Source organism: Stomoxys calcitrans, chromosome 1 (assembly GCF_963082655.1).
Source record: "Stomoxys calcitrans chromosome 1, idStoCalc2.1, whole genome shotgun sequence".
Taxonomy (NCBI): Eukaryota; Metazoa; Arthropoda; class Insecta; order Diptera; family Muscidae; genus Stomoxys; species Stomoxys calcitrans.
The window spans coordinates 79,917,057-79,932,320 of record NC_081552.1 but is presented as its reverse complement, the minus strand read 5'-3'; the positions used below and the strand labels follow the sequence as shown (position 1 = coordinate 79,932,320).

Here is a 15,264-nt window from a genome sequence, read left to right as displayed (position 1 = left end):
TCCAAAACCCGCCAAATGGGTATATAGACCAATCACGATAATAAAGGGTGATTTTTTTGAGGTTAGGATTTTCATGCATTAGTATTTGACAGATCACGTGGGATTTCAGACATGGTGTCAAAGAGAAAGATGCTCAGTATGCTTTGACATTTCATCATGAATAGACTTACTAACGAGCAACGCTTGCAAATCATTGAATTTTATTACCAAAATCAGTGTTCGGTTCGAAATGTGTTCAAATGTTGACAAATTTTGTTCAGCGATGAGGCTCATTTCTGGTTGAATGGCTACGTAAATAAGCAAAATTGCCGCATTTGGAGTGAAGAGCAACCAGAAGCCGTTCAAGAACTGCCCATGCATCCCGAAAAATGCACTGTTTGGTGTGGTTTGTACGCTGGTGGAATCATTGGACCGTATTTTTTCAAAGATGCTGTTGGACGCAACGTTACGGTGAATGAACACATTTCGAACCGAACACTGATTTTGGTAATAAAATTCAATGATTTGCAAGCGTTGCTCGTTAGGATAATAATTGCGACCTCTAGAGGCTCAAAAAGTCAAGATCCCAGATCGGTTAATATGGCAGCTATATCAGGTTATGAACCGATTTGAACTTTATTTGACATAAATGTTGAAAGTAAGAATTAAATACGTCATGCAAAATTTAAGCCAAATCGGTTAGGAATTGTGCCCTCCAGAAGCTCAAGAAGTCAAGTCCCCAGATCTGTTTATATGGCAGCTATATCAGGTTATTAACCGATTTGAACCATAGTTGGCACAGTTGTTGGGTATCATAACAAAATACTACGTGCAAAAATTCATTCAAAATCGGATAATTGCGCCTTCTAGAGGCTCAAGAAGTCAAGACTTCTCACACATCACTGAAAGCTTTTCAATTCAAGTTTAAACTCAATGATAAGGGACTTTTATTATAGCCGAGTCCGAATGCGGTGCAGCAGTGCGACATCTCATTAGGGAGAATTTTTTACATTACCATGCATGGCAAATTTCGCCATAATTAAGAGGGGATCACCACCGCTTTAAATTTTGTCCGATGTTAATGTCAGGATTTGAACGCAAGCGTTCAGCGTTATAGGCGGATATAGGCTACAGTGGCACGAATTCGATATACGCATTCAGGGCGAAGTATCCCAACCCGAAATGATACTAGAGAGTTAAAGAAGGCGCAGCGGAGCGGGCCCGGTTCGGCTAGTTGCTTATAAATATGATGTTTTCTATTGTTAGAGTTCAGATCTAGTTTGGAGTGTAAGACGATTTGATGGATTAATAAAGAAATCTTTTTGAGATGTATTTTATTCCTACATAAGTCGCTTGCTGTGTGGCATTTGGATATCATCTTCTTGAGTCTTTAGAGGGTACAATTTTTGTCCGATTTGACCGAAATTATGCACGACTTGTTTTGTTATGATATCCAACAACTGTGCCAAGTATGGTTCAAATCGGTCAATAACCTGATATAGCTGCCATATAAACCGATCTTGGGTCTTCACTTCTTCAGCCTCTAGAGTGCGCAATTCTTATCCGATTGGATTTTGCACGCAGTATTTTGTTATGATGTCCAACAACTGTGCCTAGTATGGTTCAAATCGATTCATAACCTGATATAGCTGTCATATAAACAGATCTGGGGACTCAACTTCTTGAGCTTCTAGAGGGCGCAATTCTTGTTCGAATTTGCTGACATTTTACACAGGTCTCCAACATATAATTTATTTGTGGTCCGAACCGGACCATATCTTGATATCGCTCTAATAGCAGAGCAAATCTTTTCTTATATCCTTTTTGGGCTAAGATGAGATGCCGGGAAAAGAACTCGACAAATGCGATCAATGGTGGAGGGTATATAAGATTCGGCCCGGACGAACTTAGCACGCTTTTACCTGTTTGATAGGTGAAGGGGGGAGGGTCCCCCTTTACCCAAATTTTCAGAAACACCAGACCTCAGAGATTGGTGTTGCGATTTAAGCAAAACTTTGTGTGTTCGGAGAGGGTACCTAGGGGGCCGCCCCACCCTAAAACCTACCAAACATATATTTAGACCAATTACGGAAATATGGGACTCAAATCGAAGGTATTTAAGAAAAAAAAAAACTGTCTGATATCCAAATGTCGTACCAAGTGTTAGGAGGACCACCCCAACCCCGAAAACACCCCTAAATCGGACATATTTACCGACCATGGCAATATGGGACTCAAATAAAATGTAGTTGCGAATATTATACAAATCTAATATCCAAATGTGAGACCGCGTTTCTTAGGGTCCAACCCTACCCCAAAATACCCCCCAAACAGGACTTATTAACTGCCCATAGGAATATGGGGCTTAAATAAAAGGTATTTTTAAAAAGTGACCGATCGGGACATTATAGGTATCAAATGATAGGTATTGGAGAGTAGAATACGAAAATGGTATAAAAATTTGAGTCTAAGTAGCCCCAATCCCAAAACTCCCCCCAACAGAAATATTGGACGTTCACTTCAATATGGGGCTCGGGAGTAGATTTCGAATCTGACATACAAAATTAAATCGAAGTATTGCGGGTCATGCCAACCCTCAAAAACGGCATTAGACCCATTATGACTATATGATATTGGTTGAACGGATTTTCTTAAAATGTTCATAGTTTTTGTACGTTGTGTGGGAGGAAACATAGGCTATATCATTTGCAGATATCGGGTGGAGGCGAATATGACATTCAAGGTGGCGCTTTTCTTTCCAAAAATAAGTCAAATAGGTTTACTGACCCATTTTGACAATATGGGACTCAAATTAAAGGTATTTAAGTGTACAAAACGAATTTGATATCCAATTTTGGAGCCAAGTGTTTGGGGGTACGCCCTAAAGCGCCCCCTAAACTGAACTTAATTTCGATTGTGTTAATATGGAGCTCAAATCAACAGTATTTGGGAGTATATAACGAATTTAATTTCTATTTTCAGGTTCAGGGCAAAGTTCCGGTGGCCGCCCAGCCCCAAAACACCCTCCAAACATTTCATAATTACTGACCATGGCAATATGGGGCTCACAATAAATGGATTTGGGAGAGCAGCACGAATTTGATACCCATATTGAGTCGAAATGTCTGAGTGCCATCCCTCCCCTAAAAAACACTTCTCATTACCCTAATTTTCAAAACCACCAGATGTCGGAGATTGGTAATGAGATTCGTTCGAATTTTTTTTTTTGCACTCTAACAGTCAAAACAAAATATAGTTTCTATTGTTGGGGTCGGGTGCCTCGGGGCCGTCCAAAACCCGCCAAATGGGTATATAGACCAATCACGATAATAAAGGGTGATTTTTTTGAGGTTAGGATTTTCATGCATTAGTATTTGACAGATCACGTGGGATTTCAGACATGGTGTCAAAGAGAAAGATGCTCAGTATGCTTTGACATTTCATCATGAATAGACTTACTAACGAGCAACGCTTGCAAATCATTGAATTTTATTACCAAAATCAGTGTTCGGTTCGAAATGTGTTCAAATGTTGACAAATTTTGTTCAGCGATGAGGCTCATTTCTGGTTGAATGGCTACGTAAATAAGCAAAATTGCCGCATTTGGAGTGAAGAGCAACCAGAAGCCGTTCAAGAACTGCCCATGCATCCCGAAAAATGCACTGTTTGGTGTGGTTTGTACGCTGGTGGAATCATTGGACCGTATTTTTTCAAAGATGCTGTTGGACGCAACGTTACGGTGAATGAACACATTTCGAACCGAACACTGATTTTGGTAATAAAATTCAATGATTTGCAAGCGTTGCTCGTTAGGATAATAATTGCGACCTCTAGAGGCTCAAAAAGTCAAGATCGCAGATCGGTTAATATGGCAGCTATATCAGGTTATGAACCGATTTGAACTTTATTTGACATAAATGTTGAAAGTAAGAATTAAATACGTCATGCAAAATTTAAGCCAAATCGGTTAGGAATTGTGCCCTCCAGAAGCTCAAGAAGTCAAGTCCCCAGATCTGTTTATATGGCAGCTATATCAGGTTATTAACCGATTTGAACCATAGTTGGCACAGTTGTTGGGTATCATAACAAAATACTACGTGCAAAAATTCATTCAAAATCGGATAATTGCGCCTTCTAGAGGCTCAAGAAGTCAAGACCCAAGATTGGTTTATATGGCGGCTATATCAGGTTATGGACCGATTTGAACCATGCTTGGCACAATTGTTAGATATCATAACAAAACATGTCGTGCAAAATTTCATTCCAATTGGATAAGAATTGCGCACTCTAGAGGCTCAAGAAATCAAGACCCAAGATCGGTTTATATGGCAGCTATATCAGGTTATGGATCGATGTGACTCAATTGTTGGATATCATAACAAAACATGTCGTGCAAAATTTCATTCCAATCGGATAAGAAATGCGCACTCTAGAGGCTCAAGAAGTCAAGACCCAAGATCGGTTTATATGGCAGCTATATCAAAACATGGACCGATATGGCCCATTTACAATACCAACCGACCTACACTAATAAGAAGTATTTGTGCAAAATTTCAAGTGGCTAGCTTTACTTCTTCGGAAGTTAGCGTGCTTTCGACAGTCAGACAGACGGACGGACGGACGGACATGGCTAAGTCGAAATAAGATATCGCGACGATCAAGAATATTTATACTTTATGGGGTCTCAGACGAATATTTCGATTAGTTATATACAGAATGACGAAATTAGTATACCCCCCATCCTATGGTGGAGGGTATAAAAACGAATTTGATACACAATTGAAGATCCATTTGTTTGGGGAACAGCCCCACCCGAAAACACCTCCCTATTATATAAAGTAGTGCACGAAGCGTATATTAAAATTAAGGGCCAGGTGTCTCTCTTAAACGGAATAAGTCCAAAAGAAAGGTGTTTGGAAGTGGAGTAAAAATTTACCCAGGAACTTCTCACACATCACTGAAAGCTTTTCAATTCAAGTTTAAACTCAATGATAAGGGACTTTTATTATAGCCGAGTCCGAATGCGGTGCAGCAGTGCGACATCTCATTAGGGAGAATTTTTTACATTACCATGCATGGCAAATTTCGCCATAATTAAGAGAGAGATCACCACCGCTTTAAATTTTGTCCGATGTTAATGTCAGGATTTGAACGCAAGCGTTCAGCGTTATAGGCGGATATAGGCTACAGTGGCACGAATTCGATATACGCATTCAGGGCGAAGTATCCCAACCCGAAATGATACTAGAGAGTTAAAGAAGGCGCAGCGGAGCGGGCCCGGTTCGGCTAGTTGCTTATAAATATGATGTTTTCTATTGTTAGAGTTCAGATCTAGTTTGGAGTGTAAGACGATTTGATGGATTAATAAAGAAATCTTTTTGAGATGTATTTTATTCCTACATAAGTCGCTTGCTGTGTGGCATTTGGATATCATCTCACGGCAGCGCTCATGTTACGATTGGTATCATCTTGGAAAAAATATGGTCCAATGACGCCACCAGCCCATAAACCGCACCAAACTCTGACTTATTCGGGAGGCATTGGTAGCTCCGTCCGCCCGTCTGTCGAAATCACTATAGCAGTCGAACTCCTAAAGCTAGACGTTTGAATATTTGCACAGATGCTTAGAATTGACGTGGGTCGTTGGATTTTGCAAACGGGCTATATGGGTTCAGATTTTGATATAGCTCCCATATAAACCTATCTCCCGATTTGACTTCTTGAGCCCCTGAAAGCCTAAATTTTTGTCCGATTGGGCTGAAATTTTGCATTAAGTGTTCCGTTTTTACTTTCAACAACTATGTAAGTACGGTCCAAATCGGTCAAGAACTTGATATAGCTCCCATATAAGCCGATCTCCCGATTGACTTCATGAGTCTTCACAAGCCGCAAATTTTGTCCAATGTGGCTGAAATTTTGCAAGTAGTGCTATGTTATGACTTCCAAGAACTGTCGCAATTACGATCTAAGTCGGTATATTACCAGATATAGCTCCAATGTTTTAGCAGAATCTTTGGTGGTGGGTTCCCAAGATTCGGCCCGCCCGAACTTAACACGCTTTTACTTGTTTCATGGTTAAATTATAGAACAAACTGAAGATGCTTGACAGTGAAACAAAATGCAATACGTGCGTGTGCTGTTTAAACCAGTTTTGCCAAAAAGACAATAGCTAAAACAAGTAAAAGCGTGCTAAGTTCGGCCGGGCCGAATCTTATATACCCTCCACCATGGATCGCATTTGTCGAGTTCTTTTCCCGGCATCTCTTCTTAGGCAAAAAAGGATATAAGAAAAGAGTTGCTCTGCTATTAAAACGATATCAAGATATGGTCCGGTTCGGACCACAATTAAATTATATGTTGGAGACCTGTTTAAAATTTCAGCCAATTCGTATAAGAATTACGCCCATTGGGGCTCACGAAGTAAAATAGAGAGAACGATTTATATGGGATCTGTATCGGGCTATAGACCGATTCAGACCATAATAAACACGTTTGTTGATGGTCATGAGAGGATCCATCGTACAAAATTTCAGGCATATCGGATAATAATTGCGACCTCTAGGGGTCAAGAAGTCAAGATCCCGGATCGGTTTATATGGCAGCTATATCAGGTTATGAACCGATTTGAACCTTATTTGACACAGTTGTTGAAAGTAAGAATAAAATACGTCATGCAAAATTTCTGCCAAATCGAATAGGAATTGCGCCCTCTAGAAGCTCAAGAAATCAAACCCCAGATCTGTTTATATGACAGCTATATCAGGTTATGAACCGATTTGAACCATACTTGGCACAATTGTTGGATATTATAACGAAATACTTCGTGCAAAAATTCATTCAAATCGGATAAGAATTGTGCCCTCTAGGAGCTCAAGAAGTCAAGACCCAAGATCGGTTTATATGGTAGCTATATCAGGTTATGGACCGATTTGAACCATACTTGGCACTAATGTTGGATATAATAACAAAACACGTCGTGCAAATTTTCATTTCAATCGGATAAGAATTGCGCACTCTAGAGGCTCAAGAAGTCAAGACCCAAGATCGGTTTATATGGCGGCTATATCAGGTTATGAACCGATTTGAATCATACTTGGCACAGTTGTTGGATATCATAACAAAACACGTCGTGCAAAATTTCATTTTGATCGGATAAGAATTGCGCACGCTAGAGGCTCAAGAAGTCAAGACCCAAGATCGGTTTATATGGCAGCTATATCAGGTTATGGACCGATTTGAACCATACTTGGCACAGTTGTTGGATATCATAGCAAAACACGTCATGCAAAATTTCATCCCAATCGGATAAGACTTGCGCACTCTACAGGCTCAAGAAGTCAAGACCCAAGATCAGTTTATATGGCAGCTAAATCAAAACATGGACCGATATGGCCCATTTACAATACCAACCGACCTACACTAATAAGAAGTATTTGTGCAAAATTTCAAGCGGCTAGCTTTACTCCTTCGGAAGTTAGCGTGCTTTCGACAGACAGACGGACGGACGGACGGACGGACGGACGGACGGACGGACAGACGGACGGACGGACGGACAGACGGACGGACGGACGGACAGACGGACGGACATGGCTAGATTGACATAAAATGTCACGACGATCAAGAATATATATACTTTATGGGGTCTCAGACGAATATTTCGAGTAGTTACAAACAGAATGACGAAATTAGTATACCCCCCATCTTATGGTGGAGGGTATAAAAATCACATTTAGAATAAAATTATAACCTTCAATTATTTTTATACCCTCCACCATAGGATGGGGGGTATACTAATTTCGTCATTCTGTTTGTAACTACTCGAAATATTTGTCTGAGACCCCATAAAGTATACATATTCTTGATCGTCGCGACATTTTATGTCGATCTAGCGATGTCCGTCCGTCTGTCCGTCCGTCCGTCCGTCCGTCCGTCTGTCCGTCCGTCCGTCCGTCCGTCCGTCTGTCCGTCCGTCCGTCCGTCCGTCCGTCCGTCTGTCTGTCGAAAGCACGCTAACTTTGGAAGGAGTAAAGCTAGCCGCTTGAAATTTTGCACAAATACTTCTTATTAGTGTAGGTCGGTTGGTATTGTAAATGGGCCATATCGGTCCATGTTTTGATATAGCTGCCACATAAACCGATCTTGGGTCTTGACTTCTTGAGCCTCTAGAGTGTGCAATTCTTATCCGATTGGGATGAAATTTTGCACGACGTGTTTTGTTACGATATCCAATAACTGTGCCAAGTATGATTCACATCGGTCCATAACCTGATATAGCTGCCATATAAACCAATCTTGGGTCTTGACTTCTTGAGCCTCTAGAGTGCGCAATTCTTATCCGATTGGGATGAAATTTTGCACGACGTGTTTTGCTATGATATCCAATAACTGTGCCAAGTATGGTTTACATCGGTCCATAACCTGATATAGCTGGCATAAAAACCGATCTTGGGTCTTGACTTCTTGGGCCTCTAGAGAGCGCAATTCTTATCCGATTTGCCTGAAATTTTGTACGACGGATCCTCTCATGACCATCAACATACGTGTTTATTAGGGTCAGAATCGGTCTATAGCCCGATACAGCTCCCATATATTTTACTTTTTGAGGCCCCAACATATAATTTAATTGTGGTCTAAACCGGATCATATCTTGATATCGCTCTAATAGCAGAGCAAATCTTTTCTTATATCATTTTTTGCCTAAGAAGAGATGCCGGGAAAAGAACTGACAAATGCGCTCCATGGTGGAGGGTATATAAGATTCGGCCCGGCCGAACTTAGCACGCTTTTACTTGTTTTTGTTTACAAATCTTAAGCAGAATCCATGGTGGTGGGTTCCCAAGTTTCGGCCCGGCCGAACTTAGCACTCTTTTACTGGTTTTTGTGTTTGTCTAAATATGCGACATTTACATGGTGGATGTATCTTCTAAAGAGGAATTGTTGATATAAAAAACTTTTTCTCTGACTTGGTTTCAAAATTCAGTTGTATTCTGTCTCTATTAGAGTTAGCAAATTTTATCAGATCGATAAGATAAGATGGTTCTTTGTTGGTTGTAACTCTGTGTAGAAACAAAAGGCTCTTGTATTAAATATGATTTTCAAAGGTAATGTTGAAAATTTGGTAGGCTTATTCAGATATTCGATAACTTCTTTTTTCATAAAAGTCATATCTCGCAATGTTGTTCAAAGTGACCTTCAGCTTGAGTTGATCGTAAAAAGAACAATTGTAAAAGCGTGCTAAGTTTGGCCGGGCCGAATCTTGGGAACCCACCGCCGTAGATTCTGCTAAGAATTTATAAAAAACAAGTAAAAGCGTGTCAAGTTCGGCCGGGCCGAATCTTATATACCCTCCACCATAGATCGCATTTGTCCAGTTTTTTCCCGATATCTTTTTTTAGGCAAACAAGGGATAAAATAAAATAATTGCTATAATATTGGAGCTGTTATGGTCCGAATCGGACCATAATTGAATTTAATATTGGAGACCATAGTAGAAGTCATTGTGTAAAATTTAGGGGCTCAAGAAGTAAAATTAAGAGATCGGTTTATATTGGAGCTATATTAGGCTGTAGACCTATTCGGACCATATTTGACACGTATGTTATGTTATGGAGAAGCCGTTGTACAAAATCTCATCCAAATAGGATAATAATTACTCCCTCTGGAGGCTCAAAAAGTCAATAACACAGATCGGTAAAATGGCAGCTATATCAGGTTATTGATCGATTTGAACCATGTTTGAAGTCGTTAGAAGTCATAACAAAACACGTTATGCGAAATTTCAGCCAAAATCGGATAAGAATTGTGGCTCAAGAAGTCAAGATTTAAGATCGGTTTATAAGGCAGCTATATTAGATTATGTACCGATGTAGTCTATTTACAATCCTAACCGACCTACACTAATAAGAAGTATTTATGCAAAATTTCAAGCGGCTATCTTTACTCCTTCGATTGTTATCGTGCTTTCGACAGACAGACGGACGGACGGACATGGCTAGATCGACTTAAAATGTCATGACGATCAAGAATATATATACTTTATGGGGTCTCAGACGAATATTTCGAGGAGTTACAAACAGAATGACGAAATTAGTATAACCCCATCCTAGTGTGGAGGGTATAATATATTTAGATGAAGGGCATACATTTATTCTACATACCAAACTTCTGTCAAACCATCAAAAATAGATAGTGAAAAGGACTTATTTAGATCGTACTTGGCACAGTAGTTGGAAGTCATAACAGAATATAACATGCAATATTTCATTTAAATATGAAAGCAATTGCGGCTTGCAACGGCTCAAGAAGTCAAATCGGGAGATCAGTTTATATGGGAGCTATATTAGGTTAAAGACCGATTTGGACCGTACTTGGCACAGTTATTGAAAGTCATAACGGAACACTTCATGCAAAATTTTAGCCAAATTGAACAAAAATTTTGTCTTCCAGTGGCTCAAGAAGTCAAATCGGGAGATCGGTTTAAATAGGAGCTTTATCAGGTTATAAACCGATTTGGACCATACTTAACAAAAATGTTGGAAGTTCATTGTCAGGAACCTCGCGGGGATAAGGTACTCTAAATCTAAATATTGAGAAATTTTAAATTTATATCGAAAAGTTATGGATCTTTTAACGAAAATTTAATATGCTCGAGTCGTACACAATCGATTGACATGATGTTTTAAGCTTCACTTTAAGCTTTTTCTGGTAAAGTATATATAAAAATATAATTTATAAAAATATAAATATAAAAATATAAAAATCTAAGACGATCTAGCCATATCCGTCCGTCTGTCTGTTGAAATCACCCTAGAGTCTTTAAAAATAGAGATATCGAGCTTTAATTTTGCACAGATTCATTTTTGTCCATATGCAGGTTAAGTTCGAAGATGAGCTATATCGCACTATGTCTTCATATACCCCCCATATAGACCGATCTGCGATATAAGGTCTTAGACAAATGAACGCCACATTACTCATCCGATTTCGATGAAATTTGGGATAGTGAGTTGTTTTTGGCCCCTCGTCATTCTTGTTTAATTTGCTCAGATCGGTCTAGATTTGGATATAGCTGCCACATATATACCGATCTTCTGATTTAAGGTCCTGGGCGCTTTTATTGCCCGATTTCGCTGAGATTCGGGACGGTAAGTTGTGTTAGGCTACTCGACATCCTTGTTTAATTTAGCCTTAATCTGTCCAGATTTGGATATAGCTATCATGTTGACCGAACTACCGATTTAAAGTCTTGGGGTCTTGCCTTAGACCCCTCGAAATCCTTGTTTTATTTAGCTCAGATCGGTTTGGATTTGGATAAAGCTATCATCTATCGATTTAAGATCTTGGGCCAATAAGGGCTTATTTATTGTCAGATTTTACTGAAATTCTCGAAGGGGAGTAGTGTTAGATCCCTTAAAGTCCTTGATGTTAAATAGGGCACGGATCTGTCCAGATTTAGGTGCCATATAGACCGGTCTTAGGATTTAAGGCCTTATGTCCATATTAGGCGCATTTGTTGTTCGACTTCGCTAATATTTGGGACAATGAGTTGTGTTAGATCCCTCAACATTCTTCTTTAATTTGACCTAGGTCGGCCCAGATTTAGATATAGCTGCCACATAGACCGATCTCTCGATTTATGGTCTCGGATCCATAAACGGCGCATTTATCGTCCGATTTCGACGAAATTTGGGACAGTGAGCTAAGTACGGCCCCTCGATAACCATGTTTAATAGATCGGACCATTTGAATTTCGATTTATTTGCCATACACACCGATCTCTTGATTTAAAGTCTTGGGCCCATAATAGGTGCATTTATTGACCGAAATTTAGTATAGCGAGTTGTGTTAGAACCGGAATTCGTACATAATATGGTCAAGAGATTAGATATAGCTTCCATATATACGGATCTTTCAATTTGAGTTCTTGGGACAATGAAAGCATGTTTATTACTCGATTTCCCGGAAATGTGACACAGTGGGCTGCATTAGGCTCTTCGACATTCTTATTCAATATGTTTCAGATCGGTCCATATTTGGATAAAGTTGCCACATGCATATACCGATCTCCCGAATTAAGTTCTTAGTTCCATAAAAGTTGCTTTTTATAACCGATAAATTTGACGCATTTAAATGACGCATTTTTCATCGTATTATGACGAATTGTGGTTTATACTTTTAGCAGAGCAAAAATAGAAACAGGTCTATTTAGTTGAATGATTGGAAAACAAAAGATATTTAATATATGTATATTGAGAGAGTTTACGAGTTTAGTTGAATGATAGGAAGGCAAAAGATATTTAATATGTATTGACAGAGTTTACGAAGACTAAAAATAATAATACAAATTCAATGTTCATGGCCTACATGTTTTTGTTTGTACAAGTATATTTTACAAAGAGTTTATTTTAACACCCCCACTCGAACAAAAATTAATTAAAATGTAACCCCATTTGAGTTGAACAATAGTTATGTTTATCAATAGGAACGGCTTTGGTTAAAATGTCTGCAACCATGAGTTGAGTTTTGACTTCAACAAATTGAATAATATTTGACTTTCTCTTTTTACGTATGAAATGATGGCGAACATCAATATGTTTCGATCTTGCTAAATATTTGCTGGTTGATGCCAAATGCATTGCACTTTGATTGTCGCAATAAATTGTTGTGGGTTTTTCATTGAGTTTTGGGTTGAGTTCTGATTCAAAATTTCTTAGCCATACAATCTCCTGAACTGTGGTCGAGAGTGCCATGTATTCGGTTTCTGTATACAATAATGTTATTGTTGATTGATTTTTGGAAGCCCAAGATACAGGATCTCCTTGAAAAATATTTACATATCCCGTAACTGAACGCCTTTCATCCGAATCGCTAGCCCAGTCGGAATCAGAATATGCAATTATATCTCCATTACCACTTTTAAAGAATGTTAATTTGGCGTCCTTTGTTCCCTTCAGGTATCTGAAAATTCGCTTTACTGCATTGCAGTGTGCATTTCCAGGACAATTGTTAAAACTACTGAGCTTATTAATGGCTTGACATATGTCTGGTCTAGTGCACTGCGAAGCAAACAGACTTCCAATTGCTTGTTGATACGGAATTTTTGACATTTCTTGAATTTCGGCAGCTATTTTGGGAGACATATCCTTTGAAAGTTTGACATTCATATCCATTGGCGTTGACACAGGACTGCAGTTGTCCAAATAAATTTTGTTTTCTTTTCGTGAAATTTGAATTCCTAGGCATTGCTTTGCTTCTCCTAAAAACTTCATTTTGAAATCCTTCATTAATTGAGCTTTTGTTTTTTTCCGATATGATGTCTCATTGCTGAATAGTAATATGTCATCGACATATTTGGCCTAAAACGTCATATTTGATCCATCTGTGCATGTAAATGCAAGGATTTTTATTTTGATTTACTTTGGATCTATTTTGACAAGAACTTTATCCAATTTCGTATTTCAAACAAAGCTCGACTGCTTAAGCCCATATACTGCTCCATTCAGCTTTAAAACATGACCATCATCACTTTTAATTGGAATGCCATCAGGTTTGTCATCATAGATATCCTCTTCCAGCTCACCTTGTAGAAAAGCTGTGACTGCATCCATTTGTTCTATTTGCAGGTCATATTTCGCTGCTAAAGCCATAAGAAAACGTATTGAAGTGTACCTTACTGCAGGCGAACATGTTTCGTCGTAGTCAATTCCTTTTTTCTGTTTGTAGCCCTTTGCTACTAAACTGGCTTTATATCAAACTAGCTGACCCGGGCCCGCTCCGCTGCGCCTTCTTTTACTTTATATGGAGCAAAAGTTTCTTTGGGATATTTATTTTCGACAATTAAAGAGCTTTTAGTGAAATACCATGCTACGAAAATACAATAGTATATCGCTTGACAAACAGTTTAACAATATAAGTGCCTTTATCTGAATCCCATATGATATTTATTAGTCGACGAATTTATGTTTGGATGAAAGGTGTCCTCCATTCTTAAAATACTTTATTTCAGTCCGATATTCTCACGATGTCTGATTTAGGGGTGTTTTCGGAGGTGAGGTGGTCCCCCAGATACTTGGCCCTGAAAAAATATCTGCATCGTGCTCTTCTCGCAAATACCATTTATTTAAACACCCATAGGCTTTGAGGGGAGTTTACAGGATGAGGCGTCCCCCAAACACGTGGTCCCAAAATTGGATATCAAATTCGTTTTCTAATTTCAAATACCTTTCATTTGAGCCACATATTGGCATGGTCGAAAAATGTTTACTCTTTTGGTAGGTGTTTTGGAGTAGGGTTGATGCCTTAAATACATGGTCCTACATTTGGATATAAAATTCGTTTTCTATTCCTAAATATCTCTAAATTGTGCCTAATATTGCGATGGTCAGCAAAAATTGCTGTGGGGTATTTTGGAAAATGGTCGGTAAATATGCCCGGTTTAGGGGTGTTTTGGGGAGTGGGATGGTCTCCCAAATTCTAAGCCTTGAAAATATATCAGCAACGTGCTCTATTCTCACATATCTATATATCATTTATTTGAGCCCGATACTGCCATTGGCCTCAAAATTGGATATCAAATTCGTTTTCTAATCTCATTTAAACTCCTTATTGCAAAAGTAAGCAAATATGTCCGGTTAGGGATATTGGTCCTAAAAACTATAAATATTAATTTCCACTCTCTTTAATACCCAAATTGTCTTGGTGAGCAAATATGTCCTATTTGGGGGTTGTTATGGTGGTGGATGTTGATATCATTTACCTTTGATACCTTTAATTTGAAAACCATATTTCCATAGTCGGGAAACATGAGCGGATTGGGGGATGTTCTGGGGGATGGGCGACCACTCAGTGGGTTGGCCTTGAAAATATATATCGGATTCGTGTTCCACTTTAAAAACCCTCTTATTTGAGCACCATACTGTAATAGTCAGAAAATACTTCCTATTTGGGTGGTGTTGTGGGAGGTGGGATGGCCCCATAGACACTTTTCCCTCATATTGATATCAAATTCGTGCTCTACTCCCAAAGACCTTTCATTTGAGCCCCATATTGCTATGGTCGTAAATTTGTCTCCTTTGGGGGATGTTTTTGGGGAATGGCGGCCACCCAAACGCTTTGTTCCATAATTGGATATCAGATTCGAATTCTACACCCAAATAGCTTTTATTTAAACCCCATATTCCCATGGTCAGTAAATAAGTCCTGTTTGGGACCCCAAGGGGTGGGGAAGGAGTGGATCCCCAGAAATGTGGTCACACATTTGGATATTAGATTCGTATTCTACTCGGA

General features: G+C 39.0%; 1 long non-coding RNA gene across 1 annotated transcript; it reads left to right on the top strand.

Annotated features, from left to right (window-relative positions):
* The first annotated feature begins 13,401 nt into the window (after positions 1-13,401).
* Positions 13,402-13,861, top strand: LOC131994345 (uncharacterized). The gene is made up of 2 exons (XR_009396645.1): positions 13,402-13,525; positions 13,602-13,861. It is a non-coding gene; the product is annotated as an uncharacterized LOC131994345 (long non-coding RNA).
* The last annotated feature ends 1,403 nt before the right edge of the window (positions 13,862-15,264 follow it).